Below are 12,148 nucleotides of genomic sequence, written 5' to 3'. Positions count from 1 at the left end.
CCTTCCCTCCAGTTTCTTGTTGTTTAGAGATGGTCCTTCTCCAGGGTCTTCTTTAGTGAACACAGAGCTGAAGTATTCGTTTAATATTTCTGCCATTTCTTCGTCTCTCTCTACACATTGATCATTACCACCTTTCAATTTCACTATACCACTTTGGACCTTTCTCTTTTCGCTGATGTATCTGAAAAATGTTTTGTCACCATTTTTTATCTCCTTGGCAATCCTCTCTTCCGCTTGACTCTTTGCCAACTTGATTAATTTCTTTGTCTCCCTCAGTTGATACAAATATTCTTCTTTGTGCTCCTCCCTTTGGGATCCTTTATATTTCTTGAATGCTGTTCTTTTAGCTTTAATTTTGTCAGCCACCTCCATTGAGAACCAGATAGGTTTCAGTTTTCTTTTGCTTTTCTTTACATTTCTAACATATAGAGCAGTTGCCTTGGTGATTGCTCCTTTTAGATTGGTCCACTGCTGATCCACATCTCTCTCGTTCTCCCATCCTTTAAGTTCTTCCTCCAGGTAGTTCCCCATTTCCTCAAAGTCTGTGTTTTTGAACTGTAAAACTCGGGTCTTTGTGGTTCTTTTCCCTATTATTTTAGTGATATTAAACCATACCGTTTGATGATCACTGCTGCTGAGGTGGGCGCCCACCTGGACATCTGAGACATTATCTGCATTAGTGAGCACTAAGTCGAGTATAGCTCCTTCTCTCGTGGGTTCCAACACCATTTGTTTGAACAAAGATACTTGCATGGCATCCACTATTGCTCTACTATTTTTAGTTTCTGCAGATGGGATTTTCCAGTCTACATCTGGCATATTAAAGTCACCCACGATCACCACTTCTCCCTTCTTACCTATCTTATGGATGTCTTTAACCAGATCTCTGTCCAGCTCTTCCTTTTGGTTTGGAGGCCTGTAAACCACTCCAATATAAATGGATGCTCCGTCATCGTTTTTTAGGTCGACCCATAGAGCTTCTTCAATACCCCAACTTCCTTGTAGCTCAGTTGCTTGGATGTTGTTTCTGACATAAAGAGCCACACCTCCCCCTTTTCTATCCTCTCTGTCCTTCCTTAACAAGTTGTAGCCTGGTATTGTTGTATCCCATTCATGAGATTCTGTGAACCATGTTTCTGTGATAGCAACAATGTCCAATTCTGCCTCAGCCATTAGGGCCTGCAGATCTGGGATTTTATTTCCCAAACTATGAGCATTTGTGGTCATAGCCTTCCAGGTACTCTCTTTACGGTTATTGCATTTCCTGGACTCCTTGTGAGATATTTGTTGAGATTTGTTATTCACTTCACTATTTCTTTTTGCGGTAGTGCCACTGTTGACAGAGTTTTCCATCTCAATTAGATTTTTTTTTTGCTTATGGATCTTTAAATACTGCATGCATTGTGTTTTCTCTCTCTTTTCTGGTAATACTGCAATGCTTTTCTCAAGAACTTCTTCAGTTTTTATTTTAGAGAAGGCTTGTTGTTCTTTTTGCATTTGGTACATTGTGTGTCTCCTCATCACAGGTCTAATTCTACCAGAGCCAACTGTATTCCTGGTTTTTAAAGAATTTCCTGATGACCTGTTTGAGTGGGGCGGTATACCTGTTGGCTGCTCTTCTGTCAAGAATGGGTGACTGTGGGTCCTACCTGAGCCTAATGGATCTCCTTTTCTTGACTCCTGGTTTGTTTGTGGTATTGGGGAATTATTTTCTGAGTAATGCAATGTGGGTGTAATTCTTTTAATTGAAGCTAATTGATCTTTAATCACAGTCAGCTCCATTTTCAAGGATGAGAGTTGTGCACAAATTGGGCAAGCTCTAAGTTTCCAGATGCTTTCCCTCAGAATAAAGGCTCCACAGCAGTTACATTGGATAGTCCTCATCTTGGTAATTTGTGGCTTTATTTCCTTGACTGTAACCAATGTACTAATTTATCTTGCTGCCAATGGTAATCTAGGCAGTCTTTATTAGGGAAAAGGGAGAAGTTGCTGGGAGTCTAGAACCAGAATGCAGACTTAAAATAAGGGCATGAAAGTAGGGACTACAACCCAACCAGTTGGTGGATCCTAATTCTTGCTGCGTGGAAAGGCCAGATTTTGTTTGAACGATTTACTAAGACGTTGAAGGGAAGGAGTTTGCAACTGATGAAGTTTGTGCAGCATAAAAACTGTCTACTTTGTGATGCCTGTGGAATGGACTGTGTAAAACTATCTTTTCCGCTGTAGATAAACAGACTTTGTTGGAACCGCACTACCTGGAGTAGTCTACACTCATTTTCATCATGTTCTCATCCTGTTTAAGTAAGAATCAGAAGGCAGCCATCCCCAAGTGGTTTAGTCAGCTCTGACCATAGAACACCTTATGTGGTCCACTACGCAACCTGTTTGACAATTAGTCACTTCTGAGCCCAGGAATCCAGGAGGAGTTTGGAAGAAATCCATCAACAAATGGGTTACAAAAGCATGGACAGCTAAAGAACCGATCTTCCTCAGAGCCCCCATCCAGGTGTCGCGGTGATACATAATAAAGCATGGATCCAACACAGAAAGCCGAAGACCAGATTCTCATCGGAGCTCCGTGCAGGCGTCGAACTGATATGTGCAAAGTCTGAATACAGCACGAACAGCTGAACAGCAGATCATCATCAGAATAAACAGAGGGAAAATAGATTCGGGAAAGGAGATTCAAAACATAGAATGACTCAACTGAAAAAATAAGATCTAGGAATAAAATGAAAAGAGAAAACAACAAAGCCAAGAAGCAGAGGTATGGTCGAATGGATATTTAGTGTCTGCTGCTCCTCTGCCTTCCCGGTCCGTGCTGAATATTTTGATGGCTGGCTGGGTGACAGAATATGGGTTTTCTAGAGACTATTTATTCAAATTTTATTTTATTTATTTAACATTTTTTATATACCGATAACCGTTTGCACATCGTATCGGTTTACAGTTAACTTAGAACTGATAGGCAAAAAGGCCTTAGTTGATCCAGAGGGCAGCTACTAAATAGGTCAATGGTCTTCATCATAAAGCATATGGAGACAAACTTGGAGATCTAAATGTGTACATCCTGGAGGAAAGAATGGGAATGATAGACATAAGAAACATTTAAATACCTGCAAAGAGTAATTATACAGGAGGAGGACCTCTTTCAATGGAAATGATGGAGTGGAATGAGGGGGTCATAGGATGAGGATGAAAGAGGTAGACTGAGCAGTAATCTAAGGTGAATGCATGGCATAGCCTCCTAGTGGAGATGATGGAGACCAGGTCTGTATCAGAATTCAAGAAAACATGGGAGAAACACAGAAGATTTCTCCGGGATAGCAAAGGAGAATAAAACTGAGCAAGAGATGTGGATGAGCATACTGTATGGGCCGTATAGTCTTGATCTATGTTTAACCCCAAGGGTATCATATTTGTCTGTGGCTCTCTTCTGCATTTCCTGTGCTCCAGATTATTAAAATCTTGAAGCCTTGCAGGTGTGGGAAGCTGGAAATAGAAACCAGTTTCTTCGATTAGTCTCCCTCCCAGTTGGGGGTGGTCTGCTGTCTCCAATAAATCTGTATGTCATCCTGGTTTATCCTGGGCTGGTTACAAGGATGGCATTCCCCAGTCACTTTTGTGTTCAGTTCTCAGCGGTGACCCTAGCACAACCCATTATGTTGACAAACAGTACTGAAGATGGTATGTGCATTTTGATGGCATGTAATTAACGATTATTCAGCTAATAGGCTGTTTAATGAGGTGCAAACCTGAGTAATTGTTTCTTTTGTTTACAGCCCTTTTACTGGGCTGCTTGCTTTTATCATTCACATAATTAGATTAGTGGCCTTCCAACCTGCCAGTAGCCAAGTCAAGGGGATTCTGCTTTTTTTTTTTTTAATACAGAAAAAGAAATGTTTAAATTTCAGAACTTTCAAAGAATTATCCAGAGGGCCACCAGGAGCCTCACGTTAAATTATTTTGTGGAAAGAAAGTGACTTACCAAGTGGAGTAGACCTGGCGAGAGCCCCTTGGGAAGAAATTGGTGGCATGTTACTGGAGTTACTTTGATGGGTCTGGCAGGGAAGAGTACATCAAAGTGAACAAAGAAAGCTCATGTGCCGAAGCATTTCTGACCACAAGGGCAGTGCTTTTTTTGAGGTCTGTGATACATTTTATTAGAGCAATATACAAAATATCTGGAATTCTTGTGCATGAGTTTTCTAAACCACACAAGAAACCACGTTATCAGCACAGGGCAGGGAGCTTAGGATAACTGGCCCAGCTGAGGTTTCTCCAGCCATCTTAAGCTGACTTTTAGTTGCTATCTAGCCAGATAGATTTAGGCCTGCAATTGCTGCACCTAGGTTTGGCCTAGGTGGCTAACTTCCTCTCCCTCCCCTCCTCCCTCCTCCCCTAACTCTGGATCCCATGAGCCATCCAGTTTTTGAGCCACTAAATCTAGTCACTCAGGGTTAATGTTCACCCCCATGTGTTCTAGCCCCCTAACTCTATAGTTAGGAAGCTAGATCCCTTTGAAAACTGGCCCCGTAGGTCCCATCTTCCTATGATTACGTGTCAAGGGAAGGCACCAGCAGGGTTCAAACTGGTGACCGCCAGGAGATGCAGGGCCAGATTTATTTTATTTATTTATGTGATTATATATTCCGCTTTTTCAGGCACTTCAAAGCGGATTACATTCAGGTACCGTAGGTATCTCCCTATCCCCATAGGGTTTACAATCTAACAGACCGATACAGCAATCTGGGTGTTAAAACACTGAGGGGCCGATGCAATAAAGTACACCCAGCCGAGCGCACAGATTTGCATGCAGTTGGACGCTAGACTAGCACCCGATGCAATAAGATTAGCGCATCCATAACACGCACCCAAACAAATGTGTACCCGATAGCGCTCATCACATGTAAATTCCATGCAGATGAGGATATTAGCTATTCGCCCCCTCCCCCCCCCCCGCCAAAGTAGAAAATGGGTGCTGGGTGCAGAATGCACGCTTTTTAACGCTGCAGATTTTGGAGATGGTGTAAAGTCAATCTGCAAGTCAAGGGCTCATGAGAAATTAAAAGATAATGTCCTCTGTGGTTCCTCCTCCTTAGTATCGTTGTGACACTTACATTTACTGCTTGCGATGCTGAAAAGTAAATGTATATGGGCTTGATTTAAAGAAAGAAATTCTTCTGGACATGCAATTTAGATGCCCATAGCAAGGGGCGCTTAGGTATGGGCGTCTTCGGCCACCTTAGCAACGTCGGCCAGAAGAAGCGGGATAAAAAACGGTCGCTCGTATTGAGCGCCCGTTGCAATTGGGGGCGCCCGATGCATTTGAGCGCTAGGGATGCAGAAGTCTCCCCCCTAGCGCATCCTTTTTTTTTATGCAGCCCCTCATTAAATACTGCATCAGGCACTCATACGAGCACCCGTTTTCAACACACGTCTTATTGCATCAGCCCCTGAGTGCTGGATTTCAGCGCACAGTTTTAATAGTCAGATTATGGTTTTTTTTTTAACTCCCAATGCAGCAAGCTAATGATATGCTAATGCGTGAGACGTTAAGAGAAGCTTATTGCCTTTAATATGTGCTTTTAGCACAGGCCAAATGCACATTTTAAATCAGGAAGGGACGGGGGGCGTCACTGAAAGGCAGATCACTTAGCCACATATGTACTGATTTATCTGGCAACTATATGGCGAGGTTTGCCTCTGCCCCTTAGTTGGGTAAATCAGTACTTATCTGGCTATCTGGCATAGGTCATTGCTACTTAACCAGATAAGTGCTTATCTACGAAGTGTATTTGACATTTTTTTAAACATTTATTTCTGTTGTTTTTTTTAATGGGTTTTAAGTGCCAGCAAAGTAATGCTGGAAACTTAACTCCATCTCTGACCCTGGACATACGTTTCCAGCGCTAAAAAAGTCCTGGCTAGGCCAATGCACCTCTCTCCATCAGGGAGTAATGCTTATTAATGCCCTCATTTGCATGGGATTTCCACGCAATGGTGCTAAGTAGTACTCCCAATTTAAAACGCTCATCTCGTGAGCGTGAAACTCCTTGCTGCATCGGCAGTGAAGTTTATGCCCACAAAATGAGCGTTCAAATGCAGGAAAAGCTGTGTGTTGGCCAGAACGCACGGTTACGCATCAGCCTGTGGATTTGTGCCTGAGGCAACAGAGGATGAAGTATCTTGCCCAAGTTCACATGGAGCAGGTCTTTAGCCTCAGAGCAAACCAGGTAACTGGAAGCAAACAGGGCCGGAAGCAATAAGAGACCAAGAAGGGAGAAGACGGCCATTCCTTCTGGGGAACTGGATTGCCAAAACCAAGCTAAAAGGGGGTTGCTAGCCACCAAAAGCCTACCCAAGCTCTCTAAAGACGTCTAGAGCTGCCTTCCATGGCGAAGCCCTGCTGCTTTCTTCCAGTCTTGTGCCAGTCTACCAAGTGCTAAGCAGCAGTTTCAGTCTCCGTGCCAAGTTCCAGCTAAAAAATGCTAAAAGTGCAGCTATGCATTGAGGGGTAGATTTTCAAAAACGGCACGTTCGTGTACTTTTGTTGGCGCTCCAGGCACAAACAAAAGTACGCGGGATAGCCGCGCGTATCCGCTAAAATCCTGGATCGGCGCGCGCAAGGCTGCCTATTCCGTGTAGCCGGTGCGCGCCGAGCCGCGCAGTCTGCCGCCGTTCCCTCCGAGGCCGCTCCGAAATCGGAGCGGCCTCGGAGGGAATTCGCTATCGCCCTCCCCTCACCTTCCCCTCCCTTCCTCTACCTAACCCACCCCCCCCGGCCTTGTCTAAACCCCCCCTACCTTTGTTGGGGGATTTACGCCTCCCGGAGGGAGAAGTAAATTCCCGCGCGCCAGCAGGCCGCTGGCGCACCTAGACGCAACCCAGGGTCGATTCTGGAGGGCGCGGCCACGCCCCCGGACCGCCCCTGGCCGAAACCACGCCCCCGGGCCCGCCCCCAAAACGCCGCGTCCCGCCCCGAAAATGCCGCGCCGATCGGCCCCGCCCCCGACACGCCCCCCTCGGAAAACCCCGGGACTTACGCGAGTCCCGGGGCTCTGCGCGCGCCGGTAGGCCTATTGAACATAGGCGCACCGGCGCGCAGGGCTCTTAAAATCCGCCCCTTAGACAGCAAAAACCCAATGGAGAGGTACTGTATACAGGGTGAAATTCTATTCAAAATAAGAGCGGGATAAGTGGCCAAACAGGTGGATAAGGTAAAGGCAAAATCCAGAAAGATGCTTGGCAGCACAGGGAGAGGAATGGTCAGCAGAAAAAGGGAGGTTATATTGCCCCAGTATAGGTCCTTGGTGAGATCGCATAATGTGTATAATTCTGGTGACCGCACCTACAAAAGGATGTAAATAGGATGGAGTCAGTCCAGAGGGTGGTTACTAAAATGATCAGTCGTTTTTGTTCTAAAGCATATGGGGCCAGACCTAAAGATCTGTATACTAGTCCTGGGAGAATTCTGCCCTACTGCGGAGTGCAGAATTTGTGCAGAATTCCCCTCCTGCACAGAATTGCCAAATTCTGTGCAGAAAATGGCAGAGAAGACCCCGGCATGTTGCGAAGGGAGCGTGCCATTCACGGCGAAGAGGAAGGCCCCGGTGAGAGTGAATGTGTATAGAGACTGAGGTGTGTGTGTGTGAGAGGAGGGGGAGGGAGATTGAGAGAGAGAGTGGGGGGTGAGAGAGCAGGGGGATGAGGAGGAGGGTGTGAGAGAGGAGAGGGGAGGGTCAGAGAGGGGAGGGGGAGGGGTGTGAGAGAGAGAGGAGAGGGAGAGGTGGTGTGAGAGAGAGAGAGAGCGCAGGGGGTGAGAGGGAGAGAGCAGGGGGGATGCTTGATTGTGGGTGCTAGAGAGAGGGAGCCTATATGAGGAGATTGTGAAGGAGTGTGTATCTGTGAGAGATTGGGAGATGGTGTGTATGAAAAAGGGATCCTGTGTATGTGAGGGTGCTAGCCTGTGTGAAGGGATTGTGTGTGTATGTGTGAGAGAGAGCCTGTGTGAAGGTGTACATGAGAGAGAGAGACATAGGTAGCCTATGTGAGGGTGTATGCGTGAAAGAGAAAGGGAGCTTGTGAGGTTGTGTATGCAAGAGAGAGGGCCCCTGTATGAGGGGATGGGTGTGTATGAGAGAGTGAAGGAACCTATATGAGGGTGTGTGTATGTGCACTAGAGAGAGGGAGCATGTGTGTGAGAGAGGGAAGGACAGAGGGAGCCTGAGTGAGGGGCAGAAACAGGTGTACAGTGGCAAGTACACAGCACAATAATAGGATCAAAGCTGCAACCAATACCAATGACAAGAATAATTAAAAACAGTTAACAAATAGAACAGCATCGAATAGTTAAAAATTCATATAAAAATGTTGCAAACACACATTAAATATTTCAAAACAGACATATCAAATAAAACCCAATAATTAAAACTAGTAAGGATTTTTAAAAATTCCCCGCTTTTCATTCCTGGGAACATTTGTTTTCCAGATGCCCTAAGATTGTCTTGGATTAGCAGGCAGAGAGAAAAAGAGCACACACACACACACACATCCTTTTTTTCTCTCATCCACCACCACTACATGCGCTTCCTCACCCATCCATAAACACACATGCTCTGTCCCTCATACATACATGCTCTCTCTCACCTACCTGCACACACACACACACTCTGTCATCCACACTCATACACTCAAACACATGCTCTCCCCGTCACTCATTCACTTTTCTCTCTTCTTGAAGCAGCAGGAGCAGCAGTCTCCATTTTCAGCACCCGCAGCTGACCCAACTGTGACCTTGATGAGAGAGAGCCATTCAACACTGCTCCTCTAACCTAAGGCTCCACCCATCAAGCTACCAATTCTGGCAGAGCCACAGTGCTCCTCCTCCTCTTCCTAAGGCCTCGCTGCTGATTCCAATGGGGCTGCACTGCCCTCCCTACTACACTATGCTATGCCTCTGAAAGGAGGACATCACTGCTGGATGCCGACACCCAAGTCGATGTCATCAACAAAGGCTCATGAAGTCAGACAATTGTTAATGACATCATTGCAAGACACTGGCGGGCCAGATATAGTGAGGCAAATTGATTAGGTAGCAGGGCTGGAAAAAGTCTTTCATTGGGCCGGGTTTGGTCCACCAGCCATACAGGCCGATACAGTAAGGAGCGGTAGGAAGAGCTGCGTTAGTGCCGGGCGCACCCGCGTTTGCCGCATGCACAGTCCGGCTCACCTACCGCTCGATACTGTATTAAAATCGCATGCAAATTCAAGCCGCGTCCAACACGTGTCCAACGCGCGTCCATGAAGCGCAATCCATTTTACTGTATAGGCGCTTATATACAGCGCCTATACAGTATCCTAGGTGCGCTGGTACCTGTCATTTCAAATGACATTTGAAATGCCCTCGCGACTCGACATGTAAAGTGTAACTTACTTTTCTTGCAGCCCTCCTCCGGAGATGCACTGCGGCTCCCCTGCCTCCCAGAGGCAGCCGGCGGCGAAAGTGGCCCCTGCCGGCGAAGATGGATGCCTGCACGGGCCCTCTGCCACGATCGCTCCCGGGCGAATTCTTTACTAAAGCGCGGCCTCTCCTCCGAAGCTTCTTCGCTCTTCTGCCGTGACGTCAATTTGGGCGCTCAAGCCAGCAAGGATTGTGGAATGCTGTGGAGGCAGCACTCACAGCCCCTAGGGGGAGGCAGTCCCAGTCATTATGAAATGGTGACACCTAGCGGTTGCATTCGGGGCCAGTGACTGCAGGTTCCCGAATGAACGCTGGTGTATGGCTTCCAGCCCAGGACTGTCACTGCAATGATTGCGCTAAAGTAAGTTGGGAGGGAATATAAAACAGGGGAAAACACCACCAGTACCTGCAAATGAAGGCTCAGATCCCAGCCTAACCGAGCTGAAAGACCCATGAAGCAGAAGGAAATTACTGCCCCTCCCCACCTAAAAACATTTGTTATAAAAAAAAAATGTAATTTTATGTTTGTGACAGCAGATACATCTTCATTTCAGCATTGTTGATTCCCACATCCCATGTCAGCCTTACTGACCTTCTGATTCAGCCAAATTGAAGTGCCTCTATTTATTTTTTATTTTAGTTTTTATATCACCAAAAGGGCCCTCAGAAGCTTATTGCAGTGAATATACAATAAGAGTCTCTCTATACTGCTCCAGTGGGGCCCGTGGCAGAAACTAAGGAGCAGACCCAGTAAGGGCCAGGTACCCTGAATCTCTGCTTCAAAAGGGGGGGCCCTTGTGACATTGGGACCTAGGGCAATTGAGCTGCTTGCTCTGCTGGACTCTCTTAAAACTACCAGCCCTGCCAGTGTCTCTGCTGACCATCCAAGGTGAGACCAGGGCTGCCATCAAGCTTCCTGTCAGAAGGGGCAGGTTGGACAGCCTTGGTTTCACCCCCCACATGGCTGGTATTTTGTACTAAATTGGTCCAATAAAAAGGTTTCACCTAACAGCTCCATTTTGATGACCTTTATTTCTAGGTATTCAGCCAAGGGCTCAAGGTGCTAATTGCTCTCTCTAGTGTACAAACAAGACTGAATATTATAGTAATTAAGTAATAAAGATGTGACAGAGGGGTTGTTTATTCTAAGCATCAGGTGTGATAATAACATACAGAATTAACAGGAAAACGGAGTGGGTGGGGGCAGATTGGTTTGTTAGCACTGGCAATGTGCAAATCCCATTGCTCCTGCCATAAATAAAATACCGGGGAAGGAATTCCAATGGCAGAGCTCTCTCTCTCTCTCTCTCTCTTCTGTTTCCTACCTTCTTTCTTTCCCTCCTTCCCTCTCTCATCCCCCTGTTCCCCATCCCCTGCCCACTCTCTTTTTCTATTCTTGCTGATGGGTTCTTTATTTAGACACAGGTTACCCAGAATTATACAGAGTCACAATGGATCTCGGACACTCTTTTTATAAGGCTAAAAAGGAGGTAGACTCAGGAGTAACACAAGGAAATATTGCTTCACAGGAAGGGTAGTGGACGCATGCAATGGCCTCCAGGAGGAGGTGGTAGAGACAAAGGCACCAACTGAAATATAAAATTATGGGACACGCACAGAGAAATTCTGGTGGCCAATAAATGAAGGGAAAGCCAGAGGGAAGCCTGGATAGGCTTTATTGTCCTTATCGCCACCATGTTCTATCTTTCTAACAGGAAACATTTTTTGTAAGGCCAAACTTCAGGAATCACTGGTTTTTGGAGCCTTATTACTGGGGAGCATGGTTTGGTGAAGCCTGCTGCAGTGGGTGTGAATGACGGGCTTGGTTATTTTAATGACGCTGTGACCCTCCTGAGGGCGAAAGTTGTGCAACAGTAAAGGAGACCTATAGTGCATGCAACTGCTCCTTAACTTGCTTTCTTTGCTCTGCAGACATAGGCAACAGGGGTATGCACCTAGGGTGCCAGGTTTTAAAAGTGTCCAAAAACTAGGATACCCATACCTGGGAACTCTCCGGATTTGGCCCGGAGACTCCGGAATTCTAAAAGAATTACCAGGTCTCCGGGCCAATACCGGAAATCTCTGGGTGCTGCAGCAAAACCAATCTGCTTGGACACAGAAAGAAGAAAGGAACGTCACTGGTCTTAAGTGGCTGAAAAAGGAGGAACTCGACAGTGATTTCTACCATCTCCGGACCTTTTTAACTCTTAACTTCGCTTCCTCGTGACACCACCTGCTCCTGCACAGCCTGTTTCCTGTTTCCAGCCACTTGCCCGCCCCATCCTGTTTGCCTTGGCCAATCGACATGGTGATTTCCTGCCCGTGCATCAAACGAGGAGTAAGAAACAGGCAGCGTCCACTTCCGCAGCACAGGAGGAGAAGGAAGAGGCTGCTGCTGCTCCAGGAGCCCAAGTCAGAGTCTGCTGTTGCTAGTGTGCTTTGAAAGGGGGGGAGGGGGAGGGGGGGGGGAGAGAGAATGAATGAGCAGGTCTGTGAGAGGGAGTGAGTGTGTATTTGTGTAGGAAGAAGAGATCTGAGAGTGTATGTAGGTGAGTAGGAGAGAGCTGAGTGCAAGTCAGCATGGGTGTGAAAGTGAGCAGGCATGTGGGCAGGGAGAGACGTGGGCGGGTGTGTGTTGGAGGGAGAATGGCAGAAGTAAAGGTGAGAGAATGAGCAGTGAAAGTG

Source organism: Rhinatrema bivittatum, chromosome 5 (genome assembly GCF_901001135.1).
Source record: "Rhinatrema bivittatum chromosome 5, aRhiBiv1.1, whole genome shotgun sequence".
In the NCBI taxonomy this organism is placed as follows: Eukaryota; Metazoa; Chordata; class Amphibia; order Gymnophiona; family Rhinatrematidae; genus Rhinatrema; species Rhinatrema bivittatum.
Note: the sequence above shows the minus strand (reverse complement) of the source record.